Here is a 6,290-nt window from a genome sequence, read left to right on the forward strand (position 1 = left end):
CTAATTTCAAAAGTTCTCATTCTATCAATTATATTGGTCATTCTGACGGCTTGAGTTTCTTGTTCCCTTTTCATTAGACTATGCATTTTCCTTGAGTTCTTTGGTTTTTTCCAATAGTTCATCATTTTTCTCCAATAGATTCTTTATTGTAGCATTCACTTCCTCAGAGTTGACACTTCCTTTCAACAGTCTATCCAATCAAGACTCATTTGCAATTTTTTGCTGAGTTATTTTCATTTTGCAAACATGCACTCTTTTTCCTTTAACTCAAAGATTTGTTCATTTGCATCATATAGGGCTTCTTCTAGTTCCATCTAATATTTGTAGCTTTTCATTGTCCCAAATCTACTCATGTTGATAAACTTTCTTTCGAGAACCAGTATCTCTGATACCATGTTTTGGTAAGCTATAGGTAAGGTACTAAGAGGGGGATGAATTAGTAGCTAATAATTTTTAAGTTCAAACCCTTTTTCTTAACATAAATTGATATTATGTAAAATACTTAAACTGGTAATCCTTCTATGTAATCAATAGCATTACCCATAGTTGATGCATTCACATGATGTGCAGTAATGTAAAGTATCTAAACAAACAATAAACTCATATGCAAATAACACAATAATTTTGGTAACACAGAAAACCTGCAGTGTGGATGATACCCATCACTTATCACGAGAGCAATAAGATGCCCTATTAAGAGCTTAAAATAATGTCATATTTTGAATGACTACACCCTATTAAAAGCATCTAATACCCTGTTAAGAGTATCAACAGTCATGTTAAAGACCACTCTGTTAAGAGATTTAGTCCCACTAATACAATTTTCACCTTATTAAAGGATTTACAATATGTCTGAAATAAGAACTTCTAAGTCTTGTTCAATATCACCTTGTTGATTAGGTAAAAACAAGAAAATGACTATTTGTTATCCTTCTGATAGTTTGTTGCACTGTTCATTGTTTTGATAGGCACTATAGTTATGTTGAACTAAACTTCTTCAGGTCTCCTTTTATCATTCTTCTCTCTCCTCATTTTCACCAATATCATTTTTAGCTCGCTTCATTACCTAATTAGGGTTTCCAAAATTTTCCATAAATTATTTTTTGACTTTTTCTCTTAGCTTTGTCGATAAGTCTTATTATTGTCGATAAGCAGTTTAGGGTTTCAACAACATTCTGACCTTCAATAAAGCTTTCTAAGTCAATAGTGTAAACTTAGTCATTTTCCTTTAACCTTTAACTTATACTTGCCTTCTTTAATCTTTTTTCCATCAATGACAACCTCAAAAATCATCACAACAAGGGTCTAGGATTCTGTGAAGGTAACATTATTGTTGTGAAATATGTGGAGTAGTGATGATGTTGGTTTGAAGTGAGCTTCAAAGGAACTATTCTGATAAGTGACAGATCAATTAGTTCTTTTTTTGGATATCTTATCCTGAAAGATTATCCATCACACTTATTAGGGAATTTGGGAAATGGCTCTACTTATTTCCTTTCATCCTCTGATGGGAGGATTGGAACCTTCTAACAAGGGTCCAAACATCTCCTAACAAGGATTTTTATACTAAAAGCATTGTATTTGACTCCTAATAGGGTCACATCCTTTCAGAAGGAACTTATATATTAGTACATTATCTTGTGGGTGTCATCCCCACCAGGGCTTTCCCTCTAATCAAGAGTCTTCCTAGTCAACAAATCATTATGCTAGTGTGTAGTTCCTTGTTGTTGTGTATCATTATTTTAATCGTTAAAGATTAAATTTATAAGTTTAATGGTACAAATTTATTTGGTTACAAGATAAGGTGGAACTTGGTTTCATCTCTTCATTTTATTTTGAACTACTTTAAAATAAAACCATTAAGTTGTTGTAATTCCTTCCTAATCTCTCAACAAATCTATGGATCTAGTGTATGAAAAGTTCTCTAGCTATGCAATTAATTGCACCAATTCCAGGAAAAAAAAATCACGTAAAAGAATATGCAAACTAGTAAATGTCCATACCTTAATCCTTGCTTCTTGATCTTTTGTAAGCTCGTTATCAATTGATCTCTCATCATTTCAGCCAAATCAAACTTTTTGCTTTACATGATAGTTTCATATGAAACTTGTATAGCTCCTTCAAGTGTCTTATCCTTTTGTTTATCTTGGTGGATCTCATACCCAATTACCAAAAATGCAAATTTTACACATTTATCCTTGATAGTATTTACATCAAATGTGTTCTGATCTTGCCTATATCTCACTAATCCATCAATTTGTATTTCAAGAGCTAGCTCCTTCACGCATTTGCGACCGTTCTCTAGGAGTCTTGTAATAATATTGATAGTCTCATTTATTATTTCCACTTTCTTGTTTTCCAACAATAGATACTTTGTGTATCCTACTTACTACAATCGTGATCCATTCTTCATTCAGGTTCTTTTGCAGAATAAAATGCACCAAACTATATTCATCATTATGTGTTTCTTTGATCCTAAATAATTCTTATACATTACACCTATCTCTTTATTGTCAATTTCAATTTTCTTTCTCTAAAGGTGTCCACTCACATCCTTAGTTACAAAACTTCATCTAGTATATTCGATAGGGATCCCGATCTAGATAGATTTTTAGGTTTAAGTAAACACAATCTATACTCAGGTTCTTTGTTTGATCTCTTAATCAACATATTCCTATTCTCCATAGTGTATGTGATTTGATTCTAGACTCTAGATGAAAATCTTTCTAGGATTTTCAATCTACAACAAGACAAATATGCACTTTGCTCTATTTCTTCTTCTCTATACTTGCTCTAAAGCTATTGTACCAAAACCTTTAATGTGAAACTATAGTAACTAATAGCTAGCTCATTTTCCGATAACAAACTATTTTGTTCTTATTTTTTCCAATTCACTAATCTTTGCCTATGTATACTTTTCTTTTTATCTATTCTTTTAGGACTTTATGTAAGTTCAATGAAATTGCATGTCCCTAAAACATACACTTAAATACTTAGTTGAAAATGAGGTCCCTATGTCATCCAACAAGGGTTCCTTGGTTGTTGTCGTCTCTTCTCCTTTTCTGACCAATATCTTTATCATTTCATTTCTTACTTTTTCTTCATCCACAATTCTTTTTCCTTTTCCAATTTGATCATTGTCATCACCATATTCATACTAGTAGTTGTAGGTAGAATTTCCATACTTTGAGCAGAAATGACACAGTAGTCTAAGTGATCTTAATGGATAGGTAGTTCTTGACTTACATTCAGTAGTTAAGTGTTTGTGCCTTCAACATTAATAACATTTCACAAGTTTATTTCCACAATCTTCTAGATAATACACAGTTTTTTTGGTTGTAGGTGATATCATCTTACAAACATCTACCTTGTAACCTTATTTATTACACTTGTAGTAATAACCTTTGAAGTTATTTCCAACTATCCCGGTATCAATTCTAGACCTGGATTCTCAATTAAGCTTTGTGACCAGATAGGTTGCAGTAGTAACAATAGTCATTAAATGGTGTTCTTTTTGCATTCACTTGTTTATATTCGCAGACATCTTTTGTATGATCATATTTACCACAATAATAGAAAATAGGGTGATAGTTCGATTTTATATTTCATCATCTCTAGCATTGTTTGTTCACATTTTGACGTCACACCTTTCTCCTTTGTAGTGTTGCTGATAGTTCCCATATCGGTGGCATCCAGTCGTTCATTTTGTTTCACCAAGAGCTTGTCTAATTGGAGCACACTTTACTTCAATTTTGTAAGTCTGACATTTACCTCCTCAACTTTCAGTTCATTTCTTAGATCATTGTTTTCTATTTTTAGTACCTGATTTTCCATTTCAAGACATTTACTCCTTTCACTAATTATGTTTATTAAATCATCTTGTGCTTGAATTTCATTTCGTTGTCTCTTCGTGACTAGCTCTTTTCCAGTCATTGTCTCTAAAGCGTCTTGATTTAACATCATATTCTCAATTTTAAGAGTTCCCATTCTATCAAGTATTTCGGCCATTCTGATGGCTTCACTTTTGTTCCCTTTCATTACACTAAGCTTGTCCTTCAGTTATTCATTTTTTTTCCAGTAGTTTGTAATTTTTCTCCAATAGCTCCTTTATTGTAGCATTTTCATCCTCAGAGTTGACACTTCCTTGCGACAATCTATCCAAGTCATCAAGACTCATTTGTAATTTTTTGGTGAGTTCTTTTATTTTTGCAAACAATGCACTCTTTCTCCTTTAACTCAAAGATTTGTACATTTGCATCATGTAGGGCTTCTTCTAGTTCCTTCTTATAGTTGTAGCTTGTGATCGTCCTAAATCTACTCATGTTGTTAAACTTTCTTCAAGAACCAATAGCTTTGGTATCAATTTTCAATAAGCTATAGGTAAGGTACTAAGAGGGGTGAATCAATACCTAATAATTTTGAAGTTCAAACCCTTTTCTTAACATAAACTAATAGTTTGTCAAATACTTCAACTAATAATCATTTTATGTAATTGATAGCATTATTGATAATTAATGCATTCACATGATGTGCGGTAATGTAAAGTATTTAAACAAACAATAAACATAAATCCACATAACACAATAATTTTGGTAATGCAAAAAAGCCTTGGTCATAAAAAAAATTGTGGTTGGGATGATACCCACAACTTATCACTACAACAATGAGGTGCACGATTAAGAGCTTACAATAATGTCATCTTTTGAATTACAACACCCTATTAAAAGTGTCTAATACGCTATTAAGAGTGTTAATGGTCCTATTAAACAACACTTTCTTAAGAGATTCAATTCACTAATACAATGTTCACCTTATTAAAGGACTTACAATATGTATGAAATAAGAACTTTTAAGTCTTGTTAAAGGCTGCCTTGCTAATGAATTTACTATCTTGTTGACAAACTTGTTAGGTAAAAATAGCAAGAAAATGACTTTGTTTTTTGCCTTTCCTTTTGCTTATTAGGTCTGCTTTGCTCTTCATGGTTTGTTCTCATTTTTAGATAAAAATTCAATAATAATAATAAGATAATACAATGTTATTAAATAAATAAAATAAATTTATATTAAAACTAATACTAAAATATGAAAAATAGTAAATTATTATTATTTAATCTTTATTATCGGTGAAATAACATTTATTACAAAATTTTAATAATTCGAAAATAAAAAAATTAGAATGGATAAATAAAGAAATAAAATTAAATACAAGATACAATATTGTAGAAAGTATGTTAGCTTTCTAAATAGAATTTAATAATAAATATAAATAAGTAAGTAAATAAATAATATAACATATAATAATATAAATTAACTAAATCTAATGAAAATTCAAGAGATATTCAATAAATAGACATTACTTCTTAAAATTAAGATATAAAAGGGAGGAGAGTAGAGAGGAGAAAAAAGAAGAGAAGATAGGAGTTCAAAAAGGAAAATTGGAAGAGGAAAGTAATATGAAAAAAATATGGAAGTGACTTTTTGAAAAAGTATCAATGATATTGAAAGGATGTGAACCCTCAAAAGAATCATAATTGTGAATAGTTGTAACTCTTCAAAAATATTGTAATTATAAAGTATTGAAACTTTTCCAAATGATTTTAGTTATGAAGTGTTACTTTTCTAAATGATTATAACTATGAAGTGTTGTGACCTTTCAAAGGATTTGTATTATGAAAGGTTGCGACTCTTGGAAAATACGAAACAAAAAAGTACATTTTATCCTTTCCTTATAATTAGAAAAGGAAGAATTTTTAAAAAGTAAATAAAGAGTTGTCCAAGGGGTTTAGCTTGGTTGAAGCAATGAGTTCTCATTGTGGAGATTCTAATTCAAATCCCAAGAAGGGCATCTTTGTGAAATTCTAAGTTGTGACTCTTGGTCTTCTATTGGTTGTATTTGTCTCATTGTAAAAGGTGGATTCTAAGTTGTGACTCGTGGTCTTCCAAATTTTGTTTCTAGTGTGGTTGCTCGAAAGGAGCTTGAATAAGTTTGTAATTCTCATGTTGTTTGAATGAGCACATGATTTGTAAACAATTTCAATATAAAAAAGAAAGTAAATATAGAGTTGAGATAATCTAGAAGGAATAATTCATTGAAGGGCCAACTAATGATAGAGCCACATGGACCAAGCAAAGAGGAAGGTAAAAAATCTATGTTTGTGGATTATATTTGTTTAATTATGTTTATGAATTTATTTATATTAATGAATCATACTTGTGGATTATTTATACATATACATATGTATATGTAAAGGTCGAATTCGAAACAAATAACACACGTGACTTAATGGTTA

Source organism: Cupressus sempervirens, chromosome 8 (assembly GCF_028749045.1).
Source record: "Cupressus sempervirens isolate cs-2001-9-10 chromosome 8, ASM2874904v1, whole genome shotgun sequence".
In the NCBI taxonomy this organism is placed as follows: domain Eukaryota; kingdom Viridiplantae; phylum Streptophyta; class Pinopsida; order Cupressales; family Cupressaceae; genus Cupressus; species Cupressus sempervirens.